The 13,460-nt window shown below is 39.3% G+C and overlaps 1 protein-coding gene across 1 annotated transcript in view; it reads right to left on the bottom strand.

Annotated features, from left to right (window-relative positions):
* LOC117716146 (contactin-associated protein like 5-1) overlaps positions 1-13,460 on the bottom strand; it is an 838,779-nt gene that overhangs the window by 139,431 nt on the left and 685,888 nt on the right. The window lies entirely within an intron of this gene.

Genomic DNA, 13,460 nt, shown 5'->3' with positions numbered 1-13,460 from the left:
GATAAGGCTACAGAGGAGCTCACAGTGGTGTCTGTGTGTGAATGTGTGTGTGTGTGTGTGTGTGTGTGTGTGTATTTGCACATATAAAGGTTCTCTTCCCCACCCACTGAACCCCTCTCTTTTTCATACTTTCTAGATTTCATTTTCCCTTTTCTACTTTATCTCTCTCAAGTTTCTTTGTGCTTTAAATACATACTTCTGTACACACAAGGATGTGTACATCAAAATATATTTTTATTTAAAGAACATAATTAAAGACTGATGAATGACACCATTGAGAATCAGGGACATAACTCAAACTGATAGCAAATAAAACAATATTACAACTGACTTATTTGGATCAGTTTTAAAATATTAAAAGCCCATAGCGTATTTTTATGTGTAGCATTTTAAAATTTATGGTATAATAATGCATAATAGAATGATTTGATATAGATTTTGGCAGAGTAAGAGAAAATTTTCAGTTTATAAAACTTTCTTCAAAAAATGTTTTTAAAAAGTCACTTTAAATTGGTCTGTGTCATATTGTGTTTTTAGTGATTAGTCATTTTTGAGTGCTATTGTACTAACAGTGGAATTTAAAATAAACCTAAACCTTTCTCAACCACTACGTCAGAGGAATAACAGAATTTAGATACTTTTTGAATGCCAACATGGTCTACTTATACACAAAGAGATTAATTCACATATCCATTATAAAATAGAAACAAATTACATTGAAGTCAAAACTAGAAAAAAAACTCTATATTCTCTTTCATGATCTATGTGTCTTTTCTTCTGGATCTATTTTTCCTCATCATCATAATCACCTAACATTACTCCCGTTTGGTCTTTTTTTTTAAAAAAAAATTAAATCAGTTTTTAAACAACAATATCAGCTGCAACACACATACACACAGTACACACACACATCACAATTCCATATATATGTTGATTGCATAATAGCCCGTGGGAATTATCCAAACAATAACACACTAAGGGTCACAATTAGCCAAACCTATGTTCCTTTTGGTAGTTAGTAAAGAGTGTGGAAAATAAGGTGAAATAAAATATAAGCTTATATACAAGGGATCCTGATCTAATCTCCATTGATTTTTCTCCTCACAAAAAATGCCAGAAGCAAAGTCCCCTCATGCTCTAAGAGAAGTCATGAACTTTGAAGTTCATAGACTTAAGGGCAAAAGAATATGTGAAGACCATACTGTAGTGACTCAAGAAAAGCATTCACTGAGACATGGGGTGGGAAAAGAACAATTCGCTTGAGGTCTGGATTACATTATTATCTTTCTGTTGTTTTTAATAATTGTACATAGCTTAGTAGCTTATAGCTACTACTCAGAAAAGGATAGTATATCCCAAACAAGAACCAACACAGATATGGAGGCCCTGGATAGTATCTTTTTGTAGGCACTAGACATGGCTTCCCATGGCAATGGATATCTTCTTTTGGCCTGACACATGTTAGATACCTAAAATAAATATATTACTGATTTAAGATTCCACTGTTAAGGCTGGGCATATAGTGCAATTGGCACTGAGTACTTATTAGCATGTGAGATGCTCTGAGCTAGATTCTTGGCACCATACACATAAACCAGGTATAGGGGTGAAGGCCTATAATCTCAGTACTAGGGATATGGAGAAAAGAGGATTTAAAGTTTACCATTGCATTTGCTTACATAACAAGTCACAGGCCAGGCTGAGCTACAAGAGGCACTGCCTCAAAGCAAACTAAACAACAATTCTAAAGCCATCTCAAATTTCTGGTTATGGTTGCTAATATATAGGACTTTTATACAGGCAAGACTTTGTTGTGCAAAAACATCTTTAATTTTCATACAGTCTCTATCTACATATACAAAACATGCACTTTCTCTGAATTGTCCACACGACAAAATCCCCCATAAGTCTTTGAAGCAAACAGGCATAGAGAATATATTTAGAAGTCCAGTGCTATAAATCCTGAGAAAAATGGGGGGAAATTTTTTGAAAATCATAGTTATTTGGGCAGGGTAATTTTTATGAAGAGCTGGAAACATCCACCTTCCTCTCACCGCCACATCTGTCCTGAATTCACACATCCTTTAGTACTATTTGTCTGCTTAGAGTTCCCCATGTAGATATCTGCTAACTAGTACTCTTCTCTTTAGGCTATAACTAAATGAACCAAACATCTGCTCCATCTCAAGCAATTCAGTCTTCTTTAAAAACTTCAGATGAATTGACTTCCTCCTAAGCCATGGGGACATAAGCCATATTCATAGCTGGACAGCTGACTGATTACTTGATTTTAACTGCAAACAAAACAAAGAAAAAGGAAAAATATCTAAATATATTACTATTTAAATATGTGTATGAAAGTTGAGGACTTGAATTTATTTTTTTCTTCCAGATAACCCACTTTTTCTTTCCTCTACCATTGTAAAGTAATGGAGAGAAGAGAAAATGAGGAAACTGAGAACCACAAACAATATGTGGATTTTGTTAATTTACAAACCAATGATCTATACTTGATCTGAATATTTTGGCATTTGGAGACTAAAGTTTCTTTCTACTGATAAAAAACTGCTCCATCAATGAAGGAATGAAATATTATTACTTAAGTATAATTAGAATATTGAGTAATTTTACAAACATTTACTGAGGTTTTCTTTTTCTAAAATCTTTTTTCATACCACGGTAAGCACTACATCATCAGGGATAAATCACTGAACAAGTGAGAACTGAGTTTACATTGCTAACAGGAAACATATACAAAAATACAAATTACAGAGACCTCATTTAGTTAAGCACTGGTTTCTCATGCTAAAGACCTGAGCTTCAGATCCAGAAATTAACATGCAGGTTGGTTAGAAAAAGTTCAGACACAATGGTCCTCCCTTATAATACTAGTTTAGAGAGGTCGAGACAAATGTATGCCTGAGCTCCATGACCAACTAGCTCAGACTACTAAGAACTTGCGGGGGGTGGGGGGGGAAGAGAGAGAGAGAGACAGTGAGAGAGAGAGAGAGAGAGAGAGAGAGAGAGAGAGAGAGAGAGAGAGAGAGAGAGAGAGAGACACTAGTGGCTGGCACCTAGCAGTAATACCCAAGGATGTTCTCTGATCTTTCTCAGAAAACAAACAAACAAAAACTAGGGGCCCTGAGGTTGATGTGTGTGTGTGTGTGTGTGTGTGTGTGTGTGTGTGTGTGTGTGTGTGTTTATGTGTGTGTGTGTTCAGGCACGCAGGTGTATGTGTGAAGAAGTAGGGAGAAGAGAAGGAAAAAGGAGAAAGAATGGAAATAAAAGAAAGTTGAGGAAGAAAAGGACAATGAGAGGAGGAAGAGGAATATTAGACCCTAGCTTCTTCTTCATGAACTATTAAAGAAAAATAGTTTATCTGCATTCAAAACATTGCAAAACATCAGCTTTACTTTTACAAATCAGTAAGACATACCATACTTAAGCTTCCTTGGATGAGTATGACCATGCTACTTACAGAGGGATAGCTTAAAGACAAATTATGCTTGTGCTTGCATGCACATGTATGTGTGTGATGGTAGAAGCCAGAGATGGTGTCCAAAGTTTTCCTCAACCATGATCCACATTGTTTCTTGAAAAACAATATCTTCTTGAACCCAAAATATATTAATTACAACCAGATAGTTGAGTAGGAGGCTCCAGGGATCCTTGTGTTTATGTCTGCAACACTGGGACTGCACATACTTATGAACATACTCAGCGTTTACATTGCCACCTCTCCCCTATTTTCTTCTTTATTGATGTAGATTCTGAGGATTTAACTCAGGTCCTCACAACTGCAAAACAAACACTTAACACATGGTGCCATCTCTCCTCCTGAAAATATAATCCATTTCATAGAAGAATTTTGTATGAGCCTAGTTTATTGAAGCATGGGTCAATTATGGTTTTCTTGATATATGAAATCTAGGTGAAGTCATGAAGCAGCCTATCTGCTCAATTAAGTTTTAGTCAATAGAATTAGAAAGGGAATGCCTCTTGAATTTTGAATTGTTACAGTTAAAAGGTAGAAAATACACAGTTTCTCAGTGGTGTCTGATTAAGAGCCAGGACAGTTTAGCTGCTTCTGCAACCAGAAGCAGCACAGGTATCCTTTCAAACAATACCAGCAAGGAGCTAGAGAGCCTGTGAAAGCAGTGATGCAGCTGTGCTAAGCTGTTGCTGCCACAGTTGTTGCTTCTTCAATTCAGTTTATTTTGGTTTGTCTCACATTCTCTCCAGAAAATTAGTATTCATTCTGTTTTTAATTTTGATTAAAGTATAATTATATCATCTTTCTACTTTCCTTTTTATCAATTCCCTACCATGTTTCATTGCTCCAATTTCTCTCTTTTACATTACTAGTCTCATTTATTATTATTATTAATTATTAGTATTATATGCATGAATATATAAATAAAAACTGCTTATTAAATTATGTTGCTTGTTTGCAAATGATTTCTGGGTTGACCATTTGGTATTGGAAAGCCAATTAGGGAACTCACTCCTAGAAAAAAAAAAAAACTGACTCTCGGCAGTCATTACTTTCTTCAGCCTTTTGCCCAGAACGGAATTTGTTTCCTATCAGATTTGCTCCTTCCACATTAGCATGTATATTGGTATTATCATTATTCCTATCTTGCTTGAGCAGCCCTGTTGTTGATGATTCATGCATGTAGCTTCCCTGTCATTTTAGGAAACAGTTTCTCAGCCAACTTCTTGAGCCTCTGGCTCTCACAATTTTTCCACTGCCTCTTCCATGATATTCTCTGAGCCTTAGGTGTAGGAATTGGTGTTTTGATTTCATACATGCTCACAGCTTTATATGCTGGATAGCTCAGCATGTCAAAAAGAGGAGTAAACTATCTGATTTTAAATCCAGTCCTATTTTCTGCCACACATTCTTTACACTTATACATATCCTTTTCTAGTATGATCTTTGGCATTTTCTTTACATTATATGGCCATTTTCCTTAGTAACTATGGTCTTGACTTGTCTTTGAATCTTTTCTTAAGAATCATAAATATCACAGGCTGGCCTCAAACTTGCTATATATAATCAGAGATGACCTGGAACTTCTGATGTTTCTGTCTCCACTTCCCTGGTACCAGGAGTAAAGGTGTCCACTACTATGACCAGTTATTGCCATGCTAGTGATAGAACCCAGGACTTCATGCATGCTAGACAAACACTCAGACAAGTGAGCTCTGCCCCCAACTCTTCACCTCTGAGTCTAATGTCTCTCATTCTGTGTTCACTTACAAGCTATGCTGAAAACGTTCGAGAAACTATTCTCATGACTAATCACTTGAATCTTCTTTAAGTACTGCACTACTTCCCACAAATTCAAACATAAGATGAAGCAAGTATATGTTTTAAATAATTGATTGATGCTGTGATTAAAAATAACAAAAAATAAACCTCTGACAAAGGCAACTTAAGGGACAAAGGTTATTTTAGATCACAGTTCCAAAGTATATCATGATAGAGAAGATGTGGTAGCAAGAACAGGAGGCTTAATGCTTGCATTGCTTAACATTCAGTCCATACTAGGGAAGTAAGGAGTGAACAGGATATGAGAGTGAATTGTAAACACTCAAGACCTATTTCCTGTGACTTTTGAAACTTTCTTTCTATGGTACTTCAACTCATAAAGTTTCTACAACATCCCCAAAATGCAGCACCAACCAGTAAGTAATTGCTCAAGAAAATGAAGACACAGACATGGGGACACTTTATGTTTAAACCACAGATCACAAATTCTCATGATTTTCCATCCTCTCTCTTCTCTCTCTGTCTTTCTATCTCTCTGTCTCTCTGCCTCTTTCTCTCCCTCTCCTCCCCCCTCTCTCTCCCCCTCTCTCTTTCTCTGTGCCACACACACATATAAATACATAGAAAAGTTAAATATATTTATTCATAAAATAATATACAAAGTATATACAATCACCATAGTGATTTCTCAGTTCTATGTTCTGTGAAGGTCATAGTGTGATGTGCCAATGTTCTGATGGTGTTCGTAATATCCAGAGAAAGAAGAGCATCTTCGGTTAGGTGTAACATAAATCTGAATAAGATAGGCATCCAAATATAGCTCAGAGCTAGACTCTGAATTTTGTCTAAGAATCCTAAAGAAAGTCTCATGGAATATTGCAGTTGCTTAGAGGTTACATGTTAATAAGGCCTTTCACAAACACTGTCCTGGTGGAGGAAGGAAGGACTTATTTGTGTAAGGACCAAAGCAAAAGTTATTTGACCTACTGCTGTGTCTTAAGGGATATCAGGACTCCACATGCACTAAGCATCCTCTGATACTGAATGTAGCTGGAGGGAGGGTGTGTATGTAGAAAGTAAGAGAGGAGGCTGAGGCTACTGGAGTTCTGAGGCCAAGTGATTACTTCATAGTGCAAACAAAATGCTAGTCAGCTAAATTCTGGTATAAGAAAAAAGATGGATACTCAATAGTAATACAGATATGGCTCAGTCAGCAACATGCTTTATTGAACAAACATAAGGACATGCACATCAAAAAACAGGATAGGTAGTATTTCTGTAATCCCATGAATAGACAGACTGTCAGTCAGAGCCAGACTTCAGTGCACACCTGCCAGTCTGATTGAGTCAGTGAGCTCTAGGTTCAATGTCCGATCTTGTTGAAAACAATTAGGTTGGAAGGAGAATGGCTGAGAAAGATAGTCAAAATCAACCTCTTTCCCCACATACAGGTGTATGTACATTCATGCACATATACATGCACAAACACAAAGTTACACACACAAAGATATTTTATATACCCTTTCTTTCTAAACAACCTGTCATTTCTGAAAGAGAGAAAGAAAGGAAGAAATGAAGGAAGGAAAGAAGAAAGAAAAAAGAAAGAAAGAAAAACACTAACATTTAGTTAGAGAGAATACAACCTCATGCATATCAGAAGATAATGTCATTCACCAGTTTAGGGAATGAGTAGCTCATGTGTGGGTGTGGATTTCTGTTGGGCAGTGTTGATCCCCACACATCTGTCAAGGCTTAGTTGGCTGGAATCAAGGCTGAGAGTGACAGAAGCACAGGAATTTGACTGAGTTGGTTCCACGTGGCATCAGGTGGGTGCTAGGCTGTGAGAAGCTGGAGGATCGACTGGCCTCGAGCCCTTGGGCTCTCAGATGCTGCTGAGAGGCCACAGAAGGAACAAAACTGTGGCTGTGTGGGTATGTGACTGGCCCACAGCCAAGAGAATGAAGGAAGGGAAAGGGAAGCCCCGACCACATCCTGTGGAAAAGGAATTCTTTCGTTACCCGCTTGGCTAAAGAGGTGGGCCTCCACAGAAGGATGCAGAGAAGTCCTCAGGAAAGCACAGTGGCTGCGACTATAGTGGCTCATTAAATGCCTTCTTTGAGGTTCTCCATGGTGGCCCGAAAGACACAAGAAAGTTTGTGGTTTTTACACGCTTTGTTTTCATGATGGATGGTAGTTGAATCTGAATATACCCCCCCCTTAGGCCAGGGTGGACCTGACTTAAATAGGGAGGGAGGAGGGAGGAGGGCCTAGGAAAAGAATACATAATTAGCTACACCCTCTGGTCTTTAGGTAACTCATTAATATAATATGAGAATCTCTTGAGGGTGAGGTCTGTAGTCTCTTGAGGTCTCTTGAGGGTGAGGTCTGTAGTCTCACCCTCTACACAAACCTCTTTGGGAGGGGCTGCATTGCCCTATGTGACTGAAAAACGTGGGTCATTGGAGATCTTCGCCATGTGTCAGGAGCCTGGATTCTGGCAAAATAAATGCCCGTCCCTCACAGGCATGGACACCTGTTGGGTCTCCGGGCTATTCCTAGCCAGTGCTTCTACCAAAACCCATGCCATCCTCTTACAGCCCCACAAATCAACATTTAGTCTTATTGCTTGTCAGGCAGGATGATGAAGTCAGAGACTATAATTTACAAAGTGAGTAAGAATTCCTCAGCCACATTAGGAATTAAGCAAAGGAATAATAAATTCTTCAACCTCACATAGAAAGAATATGTGAATTCATATTTCATAGCTGTAAACCTCAGTAACATATTTTCCATGTTATGGCAAACCATGGCTAATATAAATGGGAATGAAAAGACATCAAAGTTCCTCAGAGCAATTGTTCTTGAACTAATATTATTATCATTACTTTGGCAAAACTGCAGATGTTTACTGAGTATAAAGGCTTGATTTTCTTAGAGATTCTCTCAAGCACATACAGTTCAGTCAATTATTCTGGCCTACCTACTCATCTGTATTTAGAAAAAAAAAAGCTGACAATGAAACAAAAACCACTGGCACAGATAAATATTCTAATAAGTATCCTGGTGGTTAAAATTTTTAATTTGCCTAAACATGCCTAATATTGCTTGATAAATTTCATTCTGAAATTAAACAAAGTAATTTCAATAAAAGTATGATGAGGTATAAATATATGTTAGAGTCTTGATTTAGGTTACCCAACCAAAAATGCATTTTGATCAGTCCTACCCCAATTCCTTCCTTTTAGTTTCTTTTTCAGATCACAAAGTATCTCCTAATTTATCTTTTAACCAAAATTAAGAACTCACCAGATCCATGTGTGCTGGAAATGTGTGCTTGATTATAAGTTCACCTGCTGGGAAATGGGAAATGGGAAATGTACCATGCATGAGTCACATGCTCAGAAGACAGTGACCTACTCCTGATTAAAAGTATATATCTGAATAAGTGAAATATATATGTGAAAATTTAAAAAAAATATTTAAAACTAGGACATCAAACATATGAATTATTTTCTTAGAATACTTATGAAAAGCTTGTTCTATAACCAGGAACCGATTAAACTTTTTTCCCTGGAAATCCAATTGTCATGCTGCTTCAAAAGTAGCCTATGGCGGTTTGACATAGAATGCTCTGTAATATTGGTAAGGTCATAGAGTTGTCTCAGACATTAGAATGTTGACCCTTAATTTTCTATTTTTAATCCAATTCACCAGGTGACACTGGCATTTCACAAACATTTTAGATGGTAAATATTTAGAAACATTGAATTATAGGTTTGAGCTTTAAAAAATTTGTTTGTTCTCCTTCTGAACAATTTTGTTTCATTTTTTGAGGAATTCTTTTGATTTGTGTGCATATTCATATGTGCACTGATATGTGAAAACATGAGGTTGTGTTGCAGATATTTGTTTGGGTTTGTATAGAAGTAGACACTGGGTGTCTTTCTTGATAAGGTTCCATCTTAAGTTTTGAGACAAGAAGTATCACTGAACTAAGAGCATGTATGTTGTCTAAACTGGATGTCCATCAAGTTCTGGCAGGCTCTCCCTTTTCTATTGCTACTCCCAGTGTTAGGACTACAGGTGGCACCATTATGTCAAGCTGGGGAGAAGAAATCTGGGTTCTTGTACTTATAAGGCAGGCATTTTATGACCAAGCTTGCTCGACTGCCCACATTGATTTGTAGTTTTTTAATATATTTATTTTTATAAAGGAGAGTGCAATGACATCACTCCTTAATCATTTCTACTTCCTGTATGTTTGTGTTTGTGTGTGTGTGTGTGTGTGTGTGTGTGTGTGTGTGTAAGGCCTATATAGCTTAGTTCCAAAGAAAAATAAAGAAATTTTTATTAGGCACACATCCTGTATACAGGACAGGTTGATTGTATAGTGCTATATAGGCACTGACATGTTCAATGTGCCAGTGCAAAGAAAACACACACACACACACTTAACATTATCCTGCAACAGAAGCATCCATGAAGTAACAGAACTGTTACTTCAGAGACAGAACAGAAGAGAAATTAATTGCTCACTCCTCTCCTATCACTGAAGCTACCAGGACAGGCATACAAACAAAAAAGCAAAAATAGCTAAGTTAAACAAACAAAAAGTGCAAATTTCAGCTCAAAGACCTCTTAGTGTGATGTTGCGTTATGATAAAATGACAACAAGCAATCTTCAATGTAGTGACAGAATAAAAACCAAAGCATTTGACTTCAAAGAAAATGAACTTGTACTTGTGTCTTTCAAAATGCAAAGCTCAGCAACATTATGAAGTTAGAATGGTATATAGGTGTAAAAGGCCTAAATACATCCTATGCTTCAACTGATGGTCGAATTACTAGACATCAGGTTTTAGAAATTTTCAACTCTTCCCTTTAGATGCCTCATTGTAGGGAGCCATGGTGAGCGTGACAGCATCTGCCATTACAAGATGGCGCTGGCATCCTGTGCTCTCACAAGTAAACAACAAACTGCGCAGGTGCAAGAGGCGAAAGCTCGCCAAGCCACTGCCAATCCTGAGGCATAACAAGGGGTGATGAGTGAACAGCCAATCAGAAGTGAACACGCCACTCTAGGGTACATATAGCAGTGCCTTTCCTGGGCTTGGGGTCTTTCCACTTCTGCTGATACAAGAATAAAGCCTTGCTGTAGTAACCACCCGAACACTGCCTCACGTGTCTCTTTCGCGGGCGAAGGGGGCATGGAAGAGGCCCGGAATATCTGGTGCCGAAACCCGGGCTCTTCAAGGTGCCGCGGGAGACTCCGCTGAGATTCGGGGCGGGTTAAAAGACTACAGGATCGAGGTACGTCTCTGAGAGGTATGTTTGGGGTGGAAGCCTTGGTTGTGAGCGGATTTTCACTCATGGCCGCTGCTGTGCTAGTTGGCCTCTTGTTTGCGTTGCTTTCGTTTTTAGCTTATTTGTGTTGTGAGGATCCAGCTCGCAACACAGTTATTAGGGCAAGTCAAGAGGTTTCAAGAGAGGTCCACTCCAGGCTATCAGAAACAGATAGTGTTAGCCAGCATCAGGCCAAGGAGCCTGGAAAGGAGAAGCAGGCAAAAAAGCCTGGGCAACAGAGGCAGGCCAAGGAGCCTGGTCATAGAAAAGAGTATTCAAAAGGAACAGGGGCCACTGCAAGGCCTATTAAGGTTAAGGACCCTTCACCGGCTGGTGAAGAGAGAGTGGAGTTCAGGGGGACCCCCGTGTACCCCATTAAGGAGCCTGCCTCCATAGACCTTGGCAGCTCCGAGGAGGAGAGCCTAGAGGAGTAAGCAGCCGCCTGTGCAAACAATAGCCATTCTGGGATAAGTCTAAGAAAGACCTTGAATCCCTTGGCCCCGCCCTTGCCTCCGGCCTATACCCCGGGCAGCGTCTCTAATTCATTTCTCAGCCCAGGAGATCGGAGACAGCTACAGCTTTAATTTCTGGTCTTTGAAGCTGCAGAAGGAGCACATGTTCATGCCCTAGTAGAGTATAGGCAGGTCAAAGAATTAGCTGAGGCAGTACACGAATATGGAATTGGGGATAATTCTACTGTATTCCAAGTGGAGAGATTAAGTACAGCTGCTATGATGCCAGGAGACTGGCAGGACACAGTGAAGGCGGTACTTAACAATATGGGCCAATACCTAGAGTGGAAGGCCTTGTGGCATGAGGCACTGCAAGCACAAGCCAGGATTAATGCAAACACTGAGGGACAGCAATTATGGACTTTTGACATGCTGGCTGGAGTTGGTGTACACGTGAACGATCAGACCGCTCACCCTTGGCAGGTATACGCACAAATAGCACAGCTGCTGTTAAGACCTTCTTATGTGTCATAAGGATTTAATTACTTTACAGACCTCATACCCCTTATTATTAAACACCTTGGAACAGTGGGGTCTACATGTTGCTACTGAGAAAGTTCAATTTTCAGAAACTAGCTCCTTTTTAGGGACGGTTATCTATCCAGAAAAGATAATTCCTCAGAAATTGGAGATTCATAGAGACCATTTACATACTTTGATACTTATCAACTGCCGTGTTATGGCAGGAGGTGCCTTTGTTATGGATTCATCCCAATGCTTCTCCCGCAAAGATTATTGAAAGGTATCCAGATGCAGTTGCTCAGCTTGCTCTTCGTGGAGTAAAAGCAGCCATTACCCATTTTGGAAGGGAACCTAAGGTTTTGATAGTGCCTTATACTGCCCATCAAGTCCAAATATTAACGGCGACCTCTGATGTTTGGGCAGTGCTGGTTACTTCCTTCAATGGTCAAATAGATAATCATTATCCTAAGCATCCCATCTTACAATTTGCCTTAACTCAAGCTATCATATTTCCACATATTGTGTCTCAGGAGCCACTCCCAGATGGAATGGTAGTTTATACGGACGGGTATAAAACAGGAGTGGGTGCCTATGTGGCTAAAGATGAGGTTACATCCAAACAATGCCATGAAACCTCACCTCAAATTGTGCCTAGTGGTGTCAGAGGTTCTGGAAGTCTTTCCAGGTCCCTTAAATATTGTTTCAGATTCCTTCTATGTGGTTAATGTAGTGAAAGCATTAGAAGTTGCTGGGTTAATTAAGACATCTAGCAGACTTGTAGAAGTTTTTCAAAAGATTCAGCTTACCCTGGCTAAGTGAAGATTCCCTGTCTTTATAACTCATATTAGGGCTCACTCAGGCTTACCGGGACCTATGTCCCGTGAAAATGACCTGGCAGATCGAGCCACAAAGTTGATTGCAATTGCCCTTTCACCAAAATTAGATTTGGCTAAAGCCTTTCATAAAAGGTTTCATGTGACAGCTGAGATGCTACGAGGTCAATTTAACATTACTAGAAAGCAGGCTAGAGATATCGTGACTCAATGCCAAAACTGCTGTCAATTTCTACCTGTTCTCCATACTGGAATTAACCCTGGGGGAATTAGGCCATTACCGACCTGGCAAATGGATGTTACTCACATCCCATCCTTTGGCAAATTACAATATTTGCATGTTTCCATTGATACCTGTTCTGGAGTTATGTTCACCTCTCCATTGACCGGAGAAAAGGCAGCCCATGTTATTCAACATTGTCTTGAGGCTTGGAGTGCCTGGGGGAAAGCCTAAAATCCTTAAAACTGACAATGAACCAGCCTATACTTCTCAAAAATTTCAACAATTTTGTCACCAAATGGAGGTGACACACCTGACGGGTCTTCCTTACAACCCTCAGGGACAGGGCATCATTGAGCGTGCTCATCGTACCCTTAAAACTTATTTGATAAAACAAAAAGGAGAAGTTGAGGAAGCTCTGCCCACGGTGCCATGAGCTACTGTTTCTCTGGCACTTTTTACCCTCAACTTTTTGAATTTGGACAGTCAGGGCAATACAGCAGCTGATCGCCATTGCCTGGAACCAACTAGGCCAAAAGAAATGATAAAATGGGAAGATGTTTTGACTGGTCAATGGAAAGGCCAGGATCGTATTTTAATAAGATCCAGGGGAGCGGTTTGTGTTTTTCCACAGGAAGAAGACAACGCATTTTGGCTGCCAGAGCGACTGACGCTGTGGCTCGCGGTTCCTGAAAATGACCCCCCGAAGGATTCATCTGCAGATGCTCTCAGTTCTCACTTGGACTCTCCTAAATTGGGTTCCTAGTATATATAGTGAATTTAGATGGCTATCCTATCTTCTATTCCAAAACCTA

The sequence above is a fragment of the Arvicanthis niloticus genome, chromosome 10 (genome assembly GCF_011762505.2).
Source record: "Arvicanthis niloticus isolate mArvNil1 chromosome 10, mArvNil1.pat.X, whole genome shotgun sequence".
Classification (NCBI taxonomy): domain Eukaryota; kingdom Metazoa; phylum Chordata; class Mammalia; order Rodentia; family Muridae; genus Arvicanthis; species Arvicanthis niloticus.
Note: the sequence above shows the minus strand (reverse complement) of the source record. Positions and strands in the feature narration are given on the sequence as shown.